General features: G+C 38.2%; 1 protein-coding gene across 1 annotated transcript in view; it reads right to left on the bottom strand.

The window, feature by feature from the left end:
- The window catches only part of ATXN1 (ataxin 1), a 524,441-nt gene that overhangs the window by 124,420 nt on the left and 375,909 nt on the right, over window positions 1–24,112 (bottom strand). The window contains 1 exon segment of the mRNA XM_020986797.2: window positions 9,052–9,142. The gene's annotated coding sequence lies outside the window, so the exon portion shown is untranslated.

The following is a 24,112-nucleotide window of genomic DNA, read 5'->3' as shown; positions in this document are numbered from 1 at the left end:
CCTCCTCTGCTTCCTTTCAAACACCTCAAATTCCACCTTCTCCAGGAAGCCTTTAATTGTCTCCACCTTTCCTCCGAGATTCCCTTTTCTGTGCGTCTATGTACTTAGCAGTTGTTTGTACATAATCTTCCCCATTAGATTGTGAGCTCCTTGAGGGCAGGGACCATGTTTCTGCCTTTCTTTGTACCCCCAGCATTTACCACAGTGCCCAGGATATAGTAAGCACTTAATAAATGCTTGTTGACAGACTGACCTCTGGAAAAGAGCCAGATGCCACCATATTGGGATTTGCTCTTGAACTGCTCCTAGTAAACAGCTGAAACTACCCTCCTCTTTACCTCATGAGGTTCCATCATTCCAGGTCATTATGCTCTTCTAATATATTTAGGCATACTGGTGCCTCTGAAAATGTTATAGCACCTTCATTCTATGTACATTTACTAAGTGTGGTGAAATATACACACAGATACATAAATGTATACATAGAAACATACATATATGCACACACATATACATTGTTTTGGGGTCATTTTTTCAGTCATGTCTGATTCTTTGTGACCTATTTAGGGGGTTTCTTGACAAAGACATTGGAATAGCTTGCCTTTTTCTTCTCCAGCTCATTTTACAGATGAGGAAACTGAGACAAACAGGGTTAAGTGACTTGCCCAGGGTCACACAGCTAATAAGTGTCTGAGGCCAGATTTGAACTCTTGAAGATGAGTCTTCCTGACTCCAGGCCTGGCAATCTACCCACTGGGCCACCTAGCTGTCCCACGTGTATACACACATACATATATACAAAAATACATTTGTATTTGTATGTGTATGTATGTATATGTGTGTGTGTTGTTTTTCCACCATTACAACTCTTTCTTTCATTATGACTTCCATTATCCTTCTGCCAATGCAAGTTAGTGCCTTCTCTGCAATTTATATTCTTTTTTTTTTTTCTGGCTAGGCAATGGGGTTAAGTGACTTGCCCAAAGTCACACAACTAGTGAGTGTTGTGTGTCTGAGGTTGGATTTGAACTCAGGTCCTCCCGACTCCCGGGCTGGAGCTCTTTCCACTGCACCACCTAGCTGCCCCTGCAATTTATATTCTTACACAGTTATCCAGAGAGTGTTCAGGGCAGTGAAATGTTGAATGATTTGCCAAGGATCAAATGGGTAGTATGATCCTAGACAAGCATGGTTTTGAGACCAGTTCTCTCTCTACTGCTATACTACTATAACAATCAGCACAGCATATTAGCTATTTTAAATGCTGCACACTGAGAATGAGACAGAACATAAGTGCAGACATGTGTTTGGAATATGCATGTCACAACTATATGTTAGATCAAAGAACAAACAGAGGGAGTTTACTTATTAATGGAGATTGGATTTGTATAGCACATGAAACTTGAAAAAATGAAAAAAAATTCCCTAAACATATAACATTACAAATTTCTATTTTGAGGATTACCCAGGCCTTTCTGGCTATTTTGGACATAAGTCTGAGTTGAGAATTGAGCCCTTATAGCATATACATTTGACCTATCACTGTTTAGATATTAATAATTCCCAAGGAATATAATTTTGGGGATATTGTCCAATATAAAGATCTACTGAATCAAAAGAAAATGAACTACAAGGCAGCCTTGTGTGGCAAGGGAAATCCTAAATCTGAATGTTGGATGGAAGGTGGAAGAAAGGATCAATCCCTTCCAGTTTGCTTTGGTAACAGAGATGTTTGCTCTGAGGAGCTCATTACTTATAAAAGGCCCTTAGGTTTTTATTTCTTTTCTTAATCACTAGCTGGCAACTACCTCTCTCTTCCCTTCATCCATCCCCAAAGTCTTCCTTAATCATTGGCTAGGCATCTTTCCTTTGGTTCCCTGCCCCACCCTGACAAATGTAGAGTCTGATGAATGTGTCCTGATTTGCCTCATCATATGGACAACTCTAGGCAGCACAGTGGATAGAGCACTGGGTTTGGAATCAGAAGGACCTGAGTTCAAATGTGGCCACAGATACTAGCTGTGTGACCCTAGGCAAGTCACTTAACCCTATTTGCCTCAGTTTCCTCATCTGTAAAGTAAACTGGAAAAAGGAATGATAAACCACTGCAGCATCTTTGCCAAGAAAGCCCCAAATGAGGTCACAGACAGTTGGACATGACTGAAAAAAAGGACAATTCCAGGTCCGCAGAACAGAGACAGTGTATGTGGGTGGGGGGAGGGTGTGCGTCCTGTGGTGGGAGAGAGGGTATATATTCTGTGTGTAGAGGAGTATGTGTGTCCAAGGAGACTTTAGGGAACTTTTCCATATCAAAATGTTCTGTCAACCAAAATTCTGGCATAAAATATCTATGCCAATGCTTACTCGTAGTTACTTAAATGTACTTTGCAAATGACAGGGAGTGACAAATAAACACAGAGCACATAAATACCCACTAAATGCTGTGTATCAAATGAGAATTCCAATAGCTCAATGTTCCCTAGAACGTGGGATGGAGTGTTTTGTACTGCATTATTTGTACTGTATGAAGTCTGCTTGAGAAATGTGGAATGACTATTGCTGTCCCCTGGGGAACCCTGAACAAATGAGCTATCTTGTGAAGCAATCCCACGGTGCCAACTTTAAAAATAAATATTAAAATGCACTTACTATCTGTATTGTTAAAGAAGCAGAGAGAGGGGCAAATGCAAGAAATCAAACACTCACGTGCTTTTCATTTAATACTAGTTCTACTATTAGACACATTAGGAATACATTGAGGAATGTCTGAATGTTATGATGGTGTTGTAGATATGTCTACAATGCACTGAGCAAAGAGGAAATCTGGCAATGGTATTGTTTCATTTAACCACACCGGATAATCTGGGCCAAGAAAATCTCCTTTCTAGTAATACCCCAAAGAGAGCCCTAATTTAGACTCACCACGCCAAGTTCTTACCGTCAGAACTGAAGTAATGATTGGAAAGTGAGAAAAACAGACATCACATTCAGAAAGCTGGAAGATAGTTTTACATTCTAAATTGCCACTGGACAGAATGACCTATGAAAATAATCACGAAGGCTATTTCCTTAGAGGATGTCTAAAATCAAACAACCACAGCTTATGTCTTTCCTGGAGGGCTGTGGCAGTATTTTAATTAGAGATTTAAGTGGCTAAGGTAAAGATGGAGAAACCGAAACCACGCATATGATCTCTTATTTTACATGATTTCCATTTAGTTGCACAGCTGATTGTCACACCATTTGCCTAGGCTCTATATGTTCCCTAGCTGGCTTAGAGTGTAGTAATGCACTAAACTCCTACAGAGGCTGAGTTCTCTGATTTTTGACTCTCACACTGAAACCATAAGTCTCACAGCTGGGAATCAGTGGAAGTACATGAAGACAGAGAATAATATTTTACTTGTATCAATTAGGCTTAATTGCCTCAAGTTAGCAGTGCGGTGGTAGCCTTAAATTTTTTTCTTGGTCACCCCATTTTAGGGTTTTTGTCAAACATGGTATGAGAAGGACACGTTTGTGTCCAAAATAAGCCAAGAGAACTTGGAACTAATACAACTATTGATCACTGGAATCTCGTTGGTGTGTGTGTGTGTGTGTGTGTGTGTGTGTGTGTGTGTGTGTATGTGTGTGTGTGTAGGGGGACAACCTACCACATCACCATCTTCTCACTCCACCCCCTCACAGCCTTACATAAACAACGCCTAAAAAAAGTAACTTAAAACAGCACATTTGTATTGCTCCAAGATCAGGAAAATTGAAAGCATCATACTAAAGTTGTTACTCATGCTTCTTAGGTTTGAGGTTTTTCTTTTTCTTTCTTTGAATGGGCAACTTTCAAAAATGTTTTGAATCCAAAAATCAACATTAGAAAATATTAGGCAGTCACCCGTCTTTACCATTTCTTTCTATATCTCTGTTTCCTCCCTGTCCCCAACTCCCACAGACAGACATACAGATACATTCCTAGGCATAAAGCTGGTATTAATCAGGACAACCACAAGTATTACAAATCAAATCAAATGCAGCTGAGTCCTCAACTGAAGATTTTATATAGAAATAAGTATTAAAATTTCATTTTTACTCAAAAGAATTAATAGTACCATGTTTAGAAAAGTTTATCCTGGGGCAACTGCCCATGTAGATTTTTAAAAAAATTCTTTTTAATAAATATTCTATTCCCACCTGTTGCAAAAAATAGGTATTAAAATTTCTTAATCTATTCAAGTGCATGAGGTTTTTGTTTTATTTTGTTTTTTGCCCTTCTACTTTAATGAGTCGCCAGATTTTATTCTCATTTATTTCAAGTCAGGGAAGAATTGCTTCACTCTCTGGCAACATTATCTTTAGAGAAACCTACACTGTAAAGCCTGGGAGAGAGTAGGAGAGACCACAATGTCATCAAACAGCCAATAATGAAGTACTAAGCAAATGTTACTACCAGTGAGGCATGGAATAGTTTTTACATTCAAGTCAATATGATGCCCAATTTTTTTCACCCACCCTGGTGTAACAATAGCTCTCTAGGTGAAGAAAAGGGGTTGGATTTAGAATCAGAAGGCTAAGGTTCAAATCCGGCTTCTGACAGTTAATACCAGTGTGACCTTAGACAAATTAAGGGGACTTTCTGGCCCTCATTTTCCTCATTTGTAAAATGACAGAGTTGGATTTGATAACCACTCCAGCTCTAAAGCTATGATTCTAAGGTGCTGGAGAATATTGCCTCGGTGATCAGAAACCACTCAGAGAGATATAAATAACTCTACTGAGTATATCCTGGGCTTCCTATCCTGACTCCTTCCAAATCCCCATCTTTTTCTTTTTTTTTTTTCATTTGAAGAGAAAGACTTAAAACAGAATAGATCTGGAGCTCTCTCAAATACACAGTTTAAGGCCTCAAACACAGCATTAATTAATCCTCTCACTACCTCTAAAGCATTATCTCCTTAGAAAATTAAGAAGTAGAAAGATTACAAGATTCTGCCAGTCACCTAGCAGATCGATCAGGAGACTGGAACTTAACCCCCAAACAGACCTTTCTCACTCATTACTTCTCACTATACACATACTGAGAGAAAAAGCTTTTCCTCCAGGCCTCCAGAGAACATCGGTGCCCACACTGACAGTGATATATATAACTGACATTCACAGACTTTCTTTCCAGGTAATGCCCCAAACAAGCATTTCTTAGAAATTAATATTTGTTACGATCGTATCGTCAGGTGAAAGATGCCCCACCCCCACTCCCACAACCACACACACGTTGAGTCGATTCCCTTTGTGGAGAATACATGAGAGAACTCGGGCAAGAATCTTACAGGATAGGCAGGTACAAACAGTCTTTGATCTATATCACTGGAGGGAATAGCCACATCATTGAGAACCCACATCCAAGCAAGTATTTGAATATAATGTCTGCTATGTCTTGATGTATGTTGTTGCTGATTATGGATTAATTTTATAACTCCCCCGTGTAATTTTCACAAAGGAAAGTTCAGAAATATTCAAGGTGACATCAAAGATATCAAGTATTTTAACCAAGGAATGTTTTTTTTTTCACAAACCAGTATTGTCATATAATAGTGGAATCTAATTCAGGTAAGGGGTTTTAGGGGTAGCTTGCTATAATTCATTTTTAATGAAGGGGAAATCCGTGGGGTTTCCCTAAGGGGAAACCCTAGTAGCAGGAAATCATTTACTTGGAAAGCTTTCGTCTGCAATCAAATGTGAAAGTCAGTACTGATACCTCCGCTGCATCACAGTTCGAGCTGGCTCTGCATCATCTCCACTGTCCTGTGCCGCTTTCTTGTTGACATTCTGCCTCATTATTTATTAGAACCTGAATCTGTGCCATCCTTACTTCCTCACATGAAAGAACTCAGCAATTGTAAGCTCTAGCCTTCATTTTTCTATTAGGAAAACAACATATGGGAGAGAATGTCCACTTTCCCTGAAGGCTTAAGTGCAGCCAAGGTATTCAAACTGGTGTAAAAATCTATCATTCAGCTAGTGTTTTCTGAACATTTACTGAATGAAAAATGTAAAGATTCAGAATAAAGTATCATGATGGTTTATGTGACTTAATCATAGGTTATGAAATCTTCCAACATCTTGAAAATTTTGAATTGCTGAAATACTCATACTATTTAGCTACAAAGAAAAAAGCTTTACAAAGTGTTAAGGGTTATATTCCCTTAAGTCATATTGATACATTCTTAAGTTCTATAGATTGTTTTCCCTTCTCCTATTTAACTGTGATTTCAATGGTATAGGGAACTTTCAGTAAGGTAACTTCCTCTACCAACCACAGGTCACTGAGTTTTTTTCTGCAACTCTCTGCTTGTTGACTGTGACTCACCAGATTTATATCATTCACAGTGTCTGAGGTAGGACCTGAAAACAGGTCTTCTTGAACCCTAGGCCTGTGTTCTATCTACAATGCCAGGCTACTTATTTTTACTACCATTACCATACGCAAAGTGCTTTCTTTGGAACAATACTGGGACATATTTAAGTAGTATTGTCTTTTTTTATAAATGAGAAAAGTAAGGTTCAGCAAATGACTCGTTACAGCAAATAGCTGGGCTAGATCTTGAGCCCATGTCTTCTAACCTAAAGTCTGATCCACCTTTCACTGCCCCCCCCTCCATTCTCCAACTATTCTAGGCTATCCAATGTCTTGGGTAAGAGATGGGAGTCATGGAGCAGGCCTGAAATATTATAAATAAGTTTTATTTCAATGTTGCCAGTGGCGGGGGGGGGGGAGAACAGTTGATCAGTTAGGTGAGTAAAGAGGGAGTAAGCCACAGGGGTACTGTGGGAGTATTTCAAAAGAACTGAGATCCATAAGCCAAGAAAACTGTTAAGGGTGGCATGGAAGGGAAGTCAGACTGAAGGCCAACAAGGAGAAAATTGCATAAGCCTGTGCAAACCAAGTAAAGCAACTTTTCAAGCCAGTATCTATACTGGGCTAATAGCTTGGGGTAGAGGATTTCTTTAATGTATTGATGTGGAGGTCTATTCAGTGTTGTCTGATTACCACAACATTTAATGGTTTTTTTTTTAATGAGTTACCTTCTTGCCAGAGTTTACCTTTGATTAGCTCCAAGTTAATGGAACGTGTGACTGCACTGCATTCTTTAGACTATTAATTCTTCCATGCAATTGAATTTAGGACTTACTAAGGGTCTGCCATAATGGCTTTCAGACTTTTGGTGGAGAGGTTGGGGTGCGGAAGGTCTTATGGCATAGTAATACTCTTGGCTGTGAAGACTCATACGTGCATTTTTATGACTACAATTTCAAGTTCCACAGAACTCATTCACTGCATATTCTTTGAGAATATGGGTCTACCACATGAAATATACTGTGATTGATGGCAAAGAAACAAAATTAAACAGTACCTGCCTCCAATGTGCTTAATTCAACTAAGAGGGGTTGAAGAGTAGGTATGCTATATGTACAAAATAGTAAGCTCTACTCTAGGGAGTAGATTTTGATTATTAGAGGCCATAGACAAGAGCCACATATGATGGGAAGGAAACACTGAGCTGACTGGTGGAGAGAATATCTCTGGAGAGAATATCCACATAGATCACAGATCCACTGATACGAATGAACTGGAATCTGAGGCCCAGAGAGATTAAATAACTTGTCCAAAGCCACTGAGGTTGGTAGCCTAGCTGGAGCAGAACCCAGGTTTACTAATTTCCAATCTCTTATTCTTTCCACTGGATGGTATTTTTTCTATCAATATCATAGATATGTTTACATACAAGTAGGGAGAAAGGATGCCTATGCTGTGGGGAAAGGATGGCAATGGGAATGTTTGTTCAGTAAATTTTAGACTATTCACCCATATAATTTAGAAAATTGAGAAAACAAATGGATTTTCATACAGTTTAGCTCTGTAAATGGCCCTAAATCCATTGAACCTAATTCCTGGCCTTGAAAATTCTCATTTTGGACTCACTGAATCTCAGTTTGAGTCTCACCTCTGATACTCGCTCACATAATTCTCGGAACCTTGATTTCCTTATATGTAAAATGGATGCTCATTTAGTCACTTCAATCTTTAGCTCTGCCTAAGATTCCCTTTATAATTGGCAGAAGGAATTGGGGAGGGGGGAATGTTTTTTTTTTAACTTAATGCTAACTAATACTCTGGGATATAAAAGACAAAGTTGATGCTGCCCCTCAGTCCAAATCATTTGTTCACAGTGTTTTCAAGACTGTCTCAGAAGAGAAATGTGTAGTATGTGCACCCCTTCAGTATGAGGACAACAAAATTCAACTTCACAGTCAACATCAAGCTTTATGGATTTATATTAGCCACTGCCTACAGCAAGCACATGGAGGGGAGGGGAAGGGATGGGCTAGATCATAAGTAGGGCGATTCAATGACATATTTGCCTACAATGTTCCTAAAGAGACATAGCTTAGAAAAAGTGTGAGAAAAGGCATCCGTCCTCCATCACACACTGGAAGGGAACATGAAAAAAACATCTGCAAACCTTCTGAGGACAGAAGGCAATGTTGCTTTAAACTTATGAGTAACAAGCCATTTGAGGAGAAATAGAACTAGATAATGCCTTCATGAGTGACAGTGCTTCTAAACAACAAAAATAGGGGCTGGAGGAGATGAAGGGGAGGTGGAAAGGGGGACAGAGGGATGGAGCCAATCAGGCAAATGGAATGAAAAATTGCCATTTGGGACCGTATGGAAGAGCTGCTGGTAAGCCACCCTGGCCAAAGGAAAATGTTGATTTGACCAGTTTTCTGAGAGAAACAGACAGCCCTTATGCAAGCAGATGGGTGACAAATCTCTGGGAGAAGGCTGTGTTGTTCATGTGCGAAATACTCCAAGCCAAAGAGTAAGGGAGCCAAGCCATGTATGTAAGCAGAAACCACCTGGCCTGTATGGGGTGGGGGGTGGGGAGGGTGACAGGATACCCTTAGCAAATCCTCTTGTTCAAAACACCAGTTCCATTAACCAAGTTAAGCCTCTATTTAGGCATGCTCTTCCCCTACCCTCCCCCTTGCCTTTCTTACCTCCTCCCTCCACTGCAACCATCCACACACTCCTCTGCCCTCTCTCCACTCTCAGGTCTTCTTCTGTCTTATGGGCCTATACAATGGAATCCTGGAGGTAGGGAGAGGAGGGAGTAAATCAATAATCAGATCATGATCAAGGGTTTAGTAGTCAGAGAATCTCATGGCAAAAATAAATCAACAACAACAATAAAAAAAAAACCAGAAACTAAACAAGACCAGGTTTAAAAACAAAAACAAAAAAAAAGTTGATTTCTCTGATAGTTTTTTTTTTTAAACAGGAGACCCAACAAGAGAGATTTCTCTTGGCAGCCAATAATTCAGGGATGGGGAACCTGAGGCCCCATGTGGCCTCGAGGCTGCAAGTTTACCACCCCTGGCCTAGTCCTAAAAGGGGGAATTAAGAATATTTCTTTGTAGAAGGGGAAAAAGCCATACTTTCTTTCTAGTCCTAATGCTGCATAAAATATAGGCATTTGCCAGTCTCTTCGTGCTTCTGTTTTATCACATCTAGCTATATATGTGGGGATAAACTATTCCATTCTCTGAAATGCAAATTGAACCTGGAGGTGTTCTTGCTGCTAAAATGAAGGTGAGCACATGCAGTGAATTCCATTCTAGAAACTTTGAGGAAAGGTTAATCTCATTTCAGAGTATTCCCATTCTGTCCTATACTTTTTCTGTGAAAGCTAATTAGTACATCAAATATGACATTTTCAAAAGGATCTCAACATTTCCCCCCCCTCAGTGTTCTGGGTACCCAATTTGATGGTGTGCCCTGAACGCTCACCTGGGAGCACTTGGGTTAGACACATAAGCTCATTCACCTTCTACACATTAATAAGACTGTTGGCATATGGCCGTCTAAAGCTGCAATTGCATTAAATGTTCTACCCCAAACTGAAAGCTAAGTTAAGGCTACTTTTGAAAATACATTCCACAGGGCTATTATGGTTGCTTTGAAATGTTCTGATTCTTCAAAGGTCTTCAAAGACATTAGCTGCAATGGATTGGTGCTTTTTTTTTTTAGTAGGGAGAAATGGAAGAAACCCTGATACATTTCCTATTTTTAGCCAACTTTACATAGTTTGGGTCCTAGATATCAGAAAGACTGCCTGTCTTCCCAGCAACTCTATATTTGAGCTCCAAGTCCATAGAAGAAGCTTTATTCAGCACCTGCTATATGCCAGGTATTGTGCTAAGTGCTGGGGACACAAAAGACCTATCACACAACAACACTAACAACCACCAGCAGCCCCTGCTCCCCAGGAATTCAGTCTGCAGGACTCCGAGGGACTCCTTTTCTGTTGAACCTGCTGACCTCCTGACCTTGAAGGTACAAGCTAAGTGCATTTGTTCGAACAGGTCCTTGCTTTTAACACTCAGCATGAGTTATTTTAGTCAAATAATTCAATTTCACAATTTTCTCTATGTGATCCACACAATAAACAGTGATATATTTAGTAAAGCAGGTGAAGATGCTAATACTGAGGCACAGAAGGAAGACCAAAAAGGAAACAAGCATTTATTAAGAGCCAAATACTTAAAAAATATTATCTCACTTGATCCTCACAACAATCCTGGCAGGAGGGTGTTGTTATTATCCCCATTTTACAGATGAGGAAAGTGAGTCCCAGAGAAATTAAACGACTTGCCTAGGGTTACACAGCTGGAAAGTGTCTGAGTCTGGCTTCTGACTCTAGCCTTAGTGCTCTATCCACTGTGCCACTCAGCTTTAACTTTCTCAAGGTCATATAGCCAATTAGTGCCACAGCTAGAATTAGGTCTTTAAGCAAAGGACAGAGACAAGAACTGGATCTGTGATTTCACTGGTATAGGGGATTTCCTGGAAAGGAAACTCCCTCTCCATCAAAGTAGATGGACACCTTCTCTGCAACTTGGTCTCAGAGTTGCCCAGAAAACACAGAAGTTAAATGATTTGCTCAGGGTCACACAAGCCAGTATCAAGTCTTCCTGACTCCAAGGCCATGTTTCATGCTGCCTCTGACAGTGGACAACTCCAAGTACAGGGCTCTTCATATCATAAAATCCTTAGGGATATGTTGCCTGAATATCTTGGTATTAAGCAAAGTTAGAAAGTGGCCAAGAACAAAGCAGGAAATTCATTCACTTACAATGAGTGGCATTTTGTGTATGTATGCATATAATCGTTTGTAAAGGAATGAAATAAAAAACCAAAAGTTGTATATTTAAAAAAAAACAATTTTAGGCACGTTGTATTCAACAGTCTCCTTGTTACACAGAGGTGGCAACGTGAGTCGGTTCTGTAGCAAAAAACTTCATCTGCCCATTGTTATATTTCAAGAAATGAGACACCAAATCCCATACATTTCTATATAGTTTCCCAGATAACATGAACTACCAAAATGAAACGATATACTTTGTATACACACACACACACACACACACAGAGCAAAGAGACAATGTGGGGAAAATACCCAAAAAACAAAACACTCCACCACTACCACCAATTAATACCAGAGAAGCCCGTGTAACATAAAGCTGACAGTTATTATGTATAATTAGCACAAGGCGAGTTTCTGTATACACACCATCTCCAGACATGTTTTCGAAACAAGGGTTTTGCCTTTTACCACCAATAATTTGTCTTGTTGTATGTTGTTACTTACACAGATGTTCACATAATTTTGTGCATATGTCCAAGTCAAAGGAGGGTTTCTTTACCCCTCCCCATTCTCACCCCCACCACTACCCTTCCCTTTTTGGGGGGTTGGGAAGTGGGGAGAGAAAGCAACCGTCTGCTCTAGGAGCCCTCGGGGGAGGGAGGAGGGAGGGAGAAACAACTTCTATCAGTTACATACAACAGTGGTCCTGATGGAGGCTGAGCAAATGGGCATGTTTTTTGGTTACCAAGATTCCTACCCCATCCCATTTGAAATTGTCTCCAGCCTCTCCCCAAGCAAATAATTCCTGTGGGATTCAAGAGTATTAAGCATGTTCCAGGTCCACAGTGTTCGCAGGGATAACACATTAACAGAAGTCTCTCTAAAAAGGGTTTGAATATTTATAGAAGGATAAAAGGGAATGGGGGAGCATAGACTGTGAATACACTTGAGGGTTTTTTCTTTTTTTTTCTTCTCCTTCTTGGCAGCCTTCTCATCTGAAAGCAGTAGAATTTGCTCCCATTTCCGTGAACTTAGTCAGCATAGTGCAGTATGCACATATACGGTATTCAGAGATCAAGCAAGCAGCTCTGTCTAAATACATGGTAAGGAGGGGGTGGGGGCGGCATCACAGGGACGATGTAAAACTCAGACATATTGGCTTTTTACAATAGAAAAATGCAACTTTGGCTGAAGGGGGGGTGTAAATTTTTAAAATATCTTTGCTTTTATTGAGATGCCACCAATTGGGAGAACATTCTGCTCAGGGGGATGTCTGCCAAGGACTTCTAATTCAGCTTGTTCCACTCATTTTATTTTTAAACCAAAGTGAAGAATTTTATTCCTGGAATGAAACAGGATTGGTGTGGGCAAAAGATGGGTAAATTTACTTCAGAGGTGTTTTATAACTACTTGGGGAGAAAATCCTTTAAAATGCATCCAGAATATTTAAGCAAGGTATTTAATTATTTCCTCTCAATTATTATGTTCTTCTTGAAATCTCTCCTTCTTTTAGGGAAAATAAAGGGAAGAGAGTTGATTTTGTAGAGAGTAAGGAATTCAGGGGAACACATATGTGTGCACACACACACACACCACACACACACACACCCCTCCCTGGATTCCAGCAATTCAAGGAATGAAGTAACAGTGGGACTTTTGTGATACCAAGCAGTCAGTTGGGCATTTGTTACTCTAGCAGGCTGGTTACTGAAAGCAGGCAATTTCTTAGCCGAGTCTCTTATTGGGATTGGGACAATGAAAAATGCCACGAGGTATCAGAACTGGGGAGTGATATAGAGAATGGGGAGATAAGGAGAGGGACTGATTTTGGAATACTACAGCAATTGCTAAACTCATTCTGGTAATATGTAAGATTTATAGAATACCATTCTATCCCCTCAGTTCTTCCCTCTCACCCCCTTTCAATGTATTTACTTTAAAAATCGATTTCCTCTGTCACTATTTATTGCTGCATTTTGCACAGTGGTTCTGAGAACCCTAGTGGAAAATCATAATGTTTTACTTGTTAAATTGACCCTTCAGGGCCCTACCACCAGAATATGCTTTATCCACAGAGGTAGAACGCAAGTCTGCCAGGCTCATGCTGGGAATATCATCACCCAATCTACAAGAATATGCAAATCTGCCTCTTCTGTAGCTCATTTGCATAGTTTTTCATTGGTTTTGTATAACCTCTATACTGAATGTCAATTTGCTTTACTTTGCTGAAGCTTATTAGCAGTATGAGATGTTTACAGCTCTTAAAGCAAACAGGTTTAATAGTCAAAGAATTAAAAGATATAATTAAAAGGCATCTGGGAAAAAAAAACAGGCTTTGTTGTGATGCATGAAGCATGGAGATTTCACTGGCCATAGAAATATAATTTCCATGTTAGGAAGACATACAGGTCTCATACATGCATGTGTCTACACACACATGCCATAAATTTTTCTTAACCTATTTTTTCCCCATATTCTAGAAAACTGGAAAGATCTGCTTGGAAAATGCAGAGGGCCTGAACCTAGTCACTGAGTACACATTTTACTCACAACGACATCTGAATGGATGCCTGCCAGTGTCTGGGCTGACATTCAAACATGCTGAGTGCCTACGGATTCCAAGTTCATAATAATAATAATAATGATAATAATAATTTTTAAAAAACCTTCTCAATCATTTCTAAGACACTACAAATTTTTTTCAGCTAGCCTTGGAGGGAGTGAATGTAAAAAAAAAGTTCTCTTGCAGAAATGTGCATGGGGAGCTCAGGACTACGCAGTACTTGGCTTTATCTGGAGTGTCAATGAGTATAATGGGTTTGTACCAAAGCATTTTTCCCATGTCCTCTGGGCCAGGAACTGGGTGAGAAAGGCCAGAGGAATCCTTTTAAGGCCATAAACTCTGACAAAACAATCATCTGAAATATGGGAGACTTAATATCTGAGTGGATAAAACTCCAAGGAATGTAGGTTTTCTAGCTCTTTCACAGTCTAGATAATAGTCACCTAGAAAATGAAATGACACCCCACCCCTTGCTAAACTTTATTAGTTCAGCAACAAGAAAAAGAGCTGTGTGTGGAATCAGAAAACTTGCAGAGGAATCCTGGCTCTGATATTTTATACCTGTGTGATCTTGGGCATTACTTCTCTTCTCTAGGGGTAACTTGCCTGATCTGCAAAATAAGGGAATTTGATGATTGCTAAGTTTCGTTTTGGCTTTAACTTGTTAACCTAGGATCCCATGAACATCTATGTTATGATACATTTTGTAGTCCATACTACCAAGTATGTCCGCAAGGACAGTCTTACTGAAGGTAGCTGACCCAAAATGCATGATTTTTCTTTATTCTGCATATGGCTTGCTTTGTATCTATTTATTTACATTTTATAACCCCCATTAGATTGTAAGCTCCTTGAGGGCAGGGGATTGGTTTGTGCCTCTTTTTATATCCCCTTGCTTAGCATAGTTGCCTGGCACATCCATACATGCTTAATCAATGTTTATTTCTTGATTGATTGATGATGAGAGACATAGATGATGTAAGAAGATGAGATTCTATACCGAGTCACCAAGAATGTTGAATCAGATTTTAGAGCTGTTGTCTTTTAGAGAGTACACACACACACACACACACACACACACACACACACACACACACACACACACGTCCTTCGTAATCTGGGATCCATGAACTTGTTTTTAAAAAAATATTTTGATAACTGTATTTCAACATAACTGGTCTCCTTTGTAATCCTATGTATTTTGTTTTACACATTTAAAAATTTTTATATTGAGGAGTCCACATGTTTCACTAGATTGTGAAAGGGGTTTATGACGCAAAAAGAACCTCTGTTTTAAAGAAATAAAGAAAAATAAAATCCGTTACAGCAAAATCTTCCCTCCTCATTATGTGTCTCACTTTCTGGGAGCACACAGGTGAAAATGATGTAAAGGCACACAATGGAAGTCTCATATATTTAGGTCTAGAGGCTCATTTATGTCTTGATGGCACTCAGCTGTGTGAGCCTTACCCTCAAACCCAATTTATCTTGTTTTAAATTCTTTTCCTATGTCCAACTATGATAGGTAGCTAGATGAAACAAACTGCTTCAACCTATAGAGACAGAGCTAAAGGAAGAGAAGTGGCAGAGTAGTCATTTGGCTCTGATGTAGCCCTTACATGTGACCTCCTCCATCCAGGTCAGAATCTGAACCTTGGGATCAACCTATCAGTTGGTCTGAGAGGTTAGGTAAGTCTATAACCTGTTCTCTTTTGGTTTTTCTCACATATAAAGAAAAGGTCATCATGCCTCGTCTAACTGAAGACTATTCTGTATAAAAATGAGAAGTTTAAAAAAGCATTTCTACCCCTGTATACCAAATACTGTACTATATACTAAAGTATTCACTCACAAATGAATTAGGCCGAGATAAATGAAACTCAAAATTAATTTATCACTCTCTTGTTATCAATCACATCTTCCAAAATGTACTTTCTGTATTTGTAATTTTATTCCTTTTCATGTCTAGAAACCTGAAAGTCTTCACCCAAATAAACAATTAAATCTTGATGGCCCTACGGAAGACTTTCAAAGGCTTGTCACTACTTCCCCTTCTTACTTCCCATCTTTTAGCCATTTCAGCATTTTCTTTAGGATCATGGAGAGTAGATGAAACTCCAGTTATCTGAACTGCTTCATTCATAACAATGATGCCTTACATTTGTATAGTGCTTTATTAAGAAATAGGTTTTAAAGAGTAGCCAGTAAAATGTATGTACAGTGAACTGTCAGACTTCAATGCATGAGTTTTTGAGAGCTCTTTGGGACTTTCAGAGGCCTTTAAAACTTACCATCACGTTTGGACCTTCTGTTCTGAAAGGCTGATGCTGTCTTAGATCTGATCTCCAAATAGCAGAGTACTTTTGTACAGTAATTTAGATGTGTGTTTCCATAGAAAATTATAATGTGGCAATGTGGCACAGTGAAAAGAAGTCTGGCCTCAAGGCCAGCAAGACCTAGATTCAATACCTGCTTTTGACACATTTTGGGGGCTGTGGGAAAATAGGGGCATTAATATACTGTTGGTGGAATGGTGAACTGGAAAGCTATTTGGAATGATGCCCTCAAACTATTAAATTGTGCATATCCAATACCACTACTAGGTCTATACCCCAAAGAGACTGAAAAAAGAGGAAAAGGAACCATATGTACAAAAATATATATAACAGCTCTTTTTGTGGTGGCAAAGAATTGGAAACTGAAGGGGTGCACATCAATCGGGGAACAGCTGAACAAGTCATGGCATATAAATGTGATGGAATGAAAACCATTGTGCTATTAAAGATGATGAAGAGGATGGTTTCAAGAAGAGCTGGGAGGACTTATATGAATAGATGCTGAAAGAGGTAGGCAGAACCAGGAAAACAATTTATAAATAACAAAAACATTATAAAGACAAATAACTTTGAAAGACAAAGGGACTCTGATCCATTTATAAGGACAACCATTATTCTAGAAAACTCACTGAAATAGCATGTTACCAACCATACTATCATATACATACATCTTTATATTTTTACATATATGTACATATGTACATACATATATTTTACATATGCCTCAATCTGCACTGAATCCATCACCTCTCTATGTAGTCCATTACTATATACCTATATTTATATGCATATACATATATACATGTATGTGTTTATATATATGTATATACATATAGATTTTTGATGAGTTAACTACACTGATCTCTTTGGCCATCTGTTTACACACCTCCTTTGGAGTGGGGATAAACAGTTGCATTATGACACTTGTTGAAATAGAAGATGTGAGAAATTCAAATCAGTGGAGTGGTTGTATATACACATACATATGTGCATACACACAACATATACATACACACATATGCTATGACCAATGCAGGAATTTGTTTTTCTTGATTATACATGTTTGTAATAGGTTGTTTGTTTGTTTTTTTCTCAATGGGGGTGGAGGAGAAGGAGGGAGAGAGTGCTGACCTGAAAATAAAATAAAATTGAATTAAAAATATAAGAATGAAAGAAAAAGAAAAAATCGTCAATACTAAAAAAAGACATATTGGCTGTGTGATACTAGGCAAAACACTTCTCAGTGATGTAGGCAACTCTCTAAAACCCTAAATTTCAAAGGGTGGTGCCAACTTGCATTGCCAGAGAGTTTCATCATCCCTGAGTTCCTCACCAAGGACATCTTAGGCCTTGTCTCTATTCTATTTTCCACTATAGAGTGGAGATAAAGCAAATTGTCAAATGTCCACTGTCCCAAAACATACTTCCTGTAGAAGCATATCGGGTATTTGAGAAGGTTGTGGTGATTCTGAACAAAACTATGGCAAGATGAGACCGAGGCAGCCTCCTGACACTTGGGCTAGCACCGTTAGTAAGGAGTCTCTGAAGGAGAAGTATCACAATCATTCCTAGGTGATTTACAAGGAATGAAAGGATGACCTCGGCAACTGCGATGATGAATTTCCCTGCTTTGGTCGAATAATGTCAGGCTCTTAGACTCAGAACTTAATTCAGACATTGCTCTGTTGAACAGTGTTTTCTTGCTGAAATGATGCTCTGGGGGTGGAAATTGGGAGGGTTAGAGGACATTATCTGTAGAGCACACACCAGGGACAAACTGCACAGTTTTGTGAAGTGGCAGTCCAGTGAATGGGGGAAAAATCATTCAGCTGTGCCATACAGACAGGGAGGTAGAGTGGGGTGGAAAGAACACTATGGAAAGAGTCTTATGAATCAGAAGCTCACCTCTAACACTTACTCTGTGTGACCTCGGGCAAGTCAACTACCCAGGATCTTAGTTTCTCAACTATAAAATGAAAAGTTTGACCTAGATGGCCTCCGATCTATGATCCTATGAAAATAGCTGAGGATGACAATTTTCACTGTCACTTATTGGTTTTGTGCCCTTGGGCAAGTCTCTAGGACTCTCAATTTTCTCAGCTGTAAAATGGGGGTAATAAAATTACTCAAGTAAAAATTTAGTTGAGGCTGTTTTATGACCCCTGGTCCATAAAATCTGGTAGTCCTGAGATGCTTCTTTGTATTTCTTTTCTAATTTGACTGCTATTGCTCATTTAAAGTTATTGGTCATTCCCATTACAATACTATAAGAACATAATTCCTATTTGACTTCTGTGGGAATTAACTCTTTAACTCCTAAAGATAAAACGTAACTTAGAGCTCCTTGGAATCTCAGTATCCCAATGTAGGTTGTTTGTCCTTCATTTGGAAGAGGACCACTGGAATCACAGGGTGATATCTTGACTTGAGGTGCACTAGATTTAAGTGAGGCAGAATTTCAAAGTCATCAGCCTCACTCTTTTTTGCAGAGTCCTCAAAGTCCAGTGGCAAGACAAAAAGTCAGGATAACTGGTGATGGCCAAGTTCTAAGGACTCCACATGTCTGCTTCAGCCACCTTCACAGCTGTTGAAACAAATTGTTCTCATCTATCCATTCCACTGGGGGGAAGTCTTCACATGCATGAGGTAGACATCCCTCTAACTCACCTTTTTTTTTGAAGCCTGTCAGTTACCCTCAACTTGGCTGAGCCCATCTGCCAACACAGTTTTACTAGAGTGTGGCTGCTGTGCATGCTACAGTTTCTTGGAGCCACAGGTAAGAGTTGGGTGAAGTTGGGACACCAAAGGTGGATGGGCAGTCCTGAAAAGGTCTTAGCAAGCTTTCACACCAGTGGTGCTAGTCTTTCCTGAACACCCTAATGTACTGCACAATGAAAAAATGTCCGACAGTCTAATCTAAGTTCAATAAAATGGGTTATAAAAGTCCTTTCTTTTAATATGTAAATCTTTAGGTCAAGTATGTGCTCACCACAGGTCTAATGGTATAATTGGGTCAAGCGTGTCAATTAAGGTAGGACACCGCAATGTATTTAATTTATTGGGAACCATTCCTTGTTAGGCAACACTGGGGAGAAGTAATATACCATTGGATGTGATGGAGGAAGGAAGAAGCAAAGCTAGAACATGTCTGATGACTCTTGGAAGCACATTTCTTGTTAATACAGAAGTTCCATTAATCCATACTCCATTGACTTGAATTTCTCAAAGTTTACCTTTGCAACAAGTATCATAGCCTATTCAATTTCCCCAGCCCAAAGGAGGCATGTAAACAAACAGATGGCTAAGGAAATCAATGCAGTTAACTCATCAACAACTATCTGAGAATGAACTAAATATAGAGGTTCTATTTGTAACCAAGCAAGAACCTCCCAACTAAGACATCATGCAACACAATACTGAATGACTGGGATGAAAAGGATGAAATGGCCAGTGAAAAACAACTTTGGAAAATAAAGTTCAGGATCAAGGAATGAAAAATGCCAAAAGCTTTGTGTGGATTCTTCAGATGCTTCTAGCATGTATGTCATCATCTTCTAAAAGAGGGCCAAAACAGAAAGTTTTCAAAAAAGGCAACATAAAACATGTTAATAATCATTTAAAAAGCTCTCCATCTCACTAAGAATTGAAAGACTGCAAATTGAAACAACTCTAAGGTCTACATTGTATTCATTAATTGACAAAAATAATGAAAAGCAGAAAAAAAAAGTCAATGTTGGGCTGGTGGGAAGCAGGGATGTATTGTGGAGAAATATTTATACCTTCATTCAGTTCTAGTAGAATGTTGTAGATTTTTTATGACAATTTGGCACAACACTTAGAAAAATAAAAATAATCATACTCTTTGACCTAGTAATTCCATAATGGTAACACACACTGGAAATGTTATCAAAAATAATTACATAAAAGATTTATGCATAGTTATTCATAGCAGCATCATATGTAACTGTAAAAAGCTAGAGGCAACCAAAATGCCCGACATGATGAGAATAGTTGAATTATAGCACATCAATATAATGGAATACTATAATGCAATTAAAATGCAAAGTATGAGGAATACAAAGAAATCTGCGGGGGGAAAAACTTTAAATAATAAAAAGTGAACAATAAAAACTTGAAGACTAAAGTATCCCAATAAGTACAACCATCAGAATGAATGGACAAACAATCAATCCTGATGGAACATTGAAGGAATAATTGAAGAATTATGATATCTTATGCATTTAAATGAACCAATTTGAATGTAAATTGTTATTAAGCAAGCTTAATTAATTCTATTGATATTAATATTAAAATTTTAATAAGCTATTTAATTAAAAAAAGAGAGTTGGAAGATGAATGTGAAAAAACTAAAAAAAAGGAACAAAAAATGAAACTGAGTACATCCTAACAGAGAGGAAAACAAATCATTACTTATAAACAGAAGAGTCATTTCAGAATCAGCTGACTGGGTGATCATCTAGTCTGATTATCCACTGACTACAGATGAGACCAAAACAAATACTAAATCAGAAGAAAGCATATCGGTGAGCAGAAGACACTGTGTGTGATTAGAATAGCACCAACCCATCCTATTTAAACCATCTGTCAACTCTGAAAAAAAATGAAAAATGAATAAAAGTAAACACATTGAACCTAGCACTGTTGCTTAGAGAAGTTTAACTGTTGCAAAAGTCAATACAGAAAAGTGAAAAGAGTCAGAAGCAACCTCAACATTAACACTAATTTCCTTTAGTGAGATATAGCAGACAAAAATAAAGTGTTTATAATACAAATTTATTTCTAATACATGAAAGAAGAAGTGGAAGAAAGGAAGATAGAAGATGAGCTATTATCTCCTTTCAATATGATGAAAAGCCATTGAGAAGACGAGCCTAGCAGAGAGCTTGATATATGATCCAGCTAAGCAAAATCATCTCCAACATATCCATAGATGAAACCAGAAGTAGGGAGATAACACAAACATTAGTTACTGACCTATTTTTATTGGTCCTGAGAGTAGAAGCACCATGCCTGAACTCAATCATTGTCTTATGGACACCACTGTTTCGGTAGCTGACATACTACTTGAAAGAGTGGCAACTGGCAATTAAGAGGTTGAGAAAAGCAGCTGAACCCAACAAAATGCTTATAGAAGAAATCTGTCAGAAGGGAGGAAGGCAGGTAAGGAGACCTTTTTACAGTTATGGAGTAATTTTCAATATAGCTCACAGAGGAAAAGATTCCAAAAGAATGGAAAGATCACAACCAACCAATAAGATGCTAATAACTTACATACTGTGTAAGTACTTTCTCAGCTCTTGAAAACTCCAAGAAAAGAGTTTGTGTATGCCAAAGGGGGCTTCTTAATGAACACATGAGAAGGAAATAGGTATGATTTCACAGATGATTTTCAACATCTCTACTGTCACAAAAGTAGCTGAGAAGTAAACTAAATAGAATTTTCTATATTTTAAAAAATGGTTTTAGAAAAATTTATGGTAGAACAAAATGCAGATCAGAAGACTCTCTTCAGACAAGATTCTCCTCCAAGCATGTCCTGCTATTATAAAAGACCCTAAAAGAGAAACACTTGACTTCCATACTTCAAAGAACATGATTTTAGTGGTTGCAATCCTTCTACAAGATAACAAGCAGTCTCTGGGGCCACCTCGGCATGAGCCTCTCGGAGCTCACTCAAAGCCTTTTTGGCTTTGAGATGGTCTTCAACTACCCAGGGTCACCTACACACCGTGATAAGGCATCAATTAGGACTTGAGTGGTGACAGGTGACAGAGAAAATTTGTTCAAGAACTTGCAAGTATTGACATCAAATGAGGTGAAATTAAGGAAAATGTGTAATCCAATAATGTGCTTACTACCATCGTGGAAGCTATCATGAAAGTTATTCAAGTAAGAGAAAGGCTCCCTAAGTTTTCTGAACGTCACTATCCTCATCACACCAAATTCTAGAACACTCTAAATCCTCAGCACAACCCACATTGGTATGAAAGATCATTCACCTTGGAAAAATATAATGAATGAAAAACACATAATGTTCCTACTACAGCATGTATTCAAACATGTAACCTAGTGCTTGAAAAAAGTTTCTATCACTTTACCTTAATCATACTAGTTATTATCTATTAAAAAAAAAGTAAATGGCTCCCCATTAAGTACCAAATCAAGCATAATCACCTGATCCTGGTATATAAGATCAATCAATCAATCAACAAGTATTTATTAAGTGTAGTATATTATTAGCAATTTGATTCCAACCTACCTTTCTGGTCTGATCCTACTTCCCATTTAGATCTTTGTGCTCCAGACAAACTGGACTATCTGCCATTTCCCCCCTGTCCTCTCTTCTCCATGTCTTTGTCCATGTCATCTGGAATGGGTTTATCTGTGTCTACCCAAAGTCTTTCCCTTCCTTTAAGACACAACTCAGGTACCATCTCCTCTATGCAAGTTTTCCTGGTCTCTTCCCCTGTCCCTACTCCTAGGTGACAATGATCTCTTCCCTCTCAAATTTTCATAACCCTTTGCAAGAACTTTTGCTTGGTGTTTATTAAAATCTCCCTTGTGTCATAGTTATTTGAGTAATACTGTTTATACCTTTATATATTTGCTGTGGTATTGCTTGCATCTAGAATAATGCCTTTGTGTGTGGCAGATGCTTAATAAAAAATGTTTGTTGAATTGAGATATTTTCCAGCATTCTCATACCCTTAGAATCCTAGTTTCCTTTAAAACTCAATGCCACTTCCTGCAGCAGGCTCTTATTGATTCTCACAGTGTTTAGTGCACTCACCATCTCTCTCCAAATTATTCTATATTTAATCTCTGCACATTTTACACTGAATTTCTGTGTATCTAATGAGTCTTCTCAATTGAACTAAGCTCCTTGAGGGCATCTAGTTTTTCTTTTTGAACCCTCTACCTATCAGAGAACCTTACATGAAACATACTTAATAAATGCATGTTAAATGAAATATCAACTTACTTAAAAACAACTGAAATGTAAACTAAAATAATTTTTGTCTATTATCTAAAGCTGTTCCAAGAATCCTTTTGAGGCTAGAGTTGGCAGTCTAGTTCCAATTTCTTGGATAGTAGCAAAAGCACATTTCTTTAAAAATATTCTATAATTCAGGTTTTGGAATGGCCTTTCCCCTCAATTTACCTGAATCAGTGAAGTCTGACTATATATGGGATGAATCATTTAAACTAGAAATGAAGTCTGAAACAAATGTTTGCACACCATTCAAAAAGATACCATCTTTTGTATAAAATGGATAAAGTATATAAAATGGCACCTAGCCATGGGGAAAACTTAATGAATTCTATAGCAATGTTATAGCAAATATATTATAAAATACAGTTAAGTTTTTTGTATTACCTTTTGTCCTTTAAGGGTGGATAATCTCAAGAACAAAAGAAAGACATTATTACCTTTGACTCATAGGGAAGGGAATAGGTCCAAGAGCTTTATACTTACTAGAGATTTTTCTGGCACATTGAGCTAAAAGAATGATGGTCATGGTAGAGGAAGATATGACTATCTTTTTCAAGAATGAAGCTCTGTGTTTCTACTTGTATTAAGACAACTTAAAATCATTTGTAATACATATATGTGATTGCATATATATAAACAAAATGTTTTTAGCATATATAAAAGTTTTATTTTGCTAATTTGTCATTTTATTTATTCTCTGTCAAAAATGGTACTGGCAGATTCAATTATGTAGCCCAGATATAGTCAAAAATAATACAGAGAACATCACCTGCCTATGGGCTAGGTCACATGGAGGTACAATCCTAGGAGAATATTTTTCCTTACCTCCTTTATTTACTCATGATTTTAGATTATTTTTGGGGAAGAATGATCCAACATCTCATATAAAATGTTCATCATATAAAGAATAAAATACTTTCCCATGTTGTTGCCACATATGTAATTACAAAAGCATTACTATTGCTATTCACTTTGCCATTTGTAGTTTTCATGGAAATGA

The sequence above is a fragment of the Phascolarctos cinereus genome, unplaced genomic scaffold (assembly GCF_003287225.1).
Source record: "Phascolarctos cinereus isolate Bilbo 61053 unplaced genomic scaffold, phaCin_HiC Scaffold_4;HRSCAF=312, whole genome shotgun sequence".
In the NCBI taxonomy this organism is placed as follows: domain Eukaryota; kingdom Metazoa; phylum Chordata; class Mammalia; order Diprotodontia; family Phascolarctidae; genus Phascolarctos; species Phascolarctos cinereus.
The sequence above is the reverse complement of the archived record's forward strand: the minus strand, read 5'-3'. Positions and strand labels throughout refer to the sequence as shown.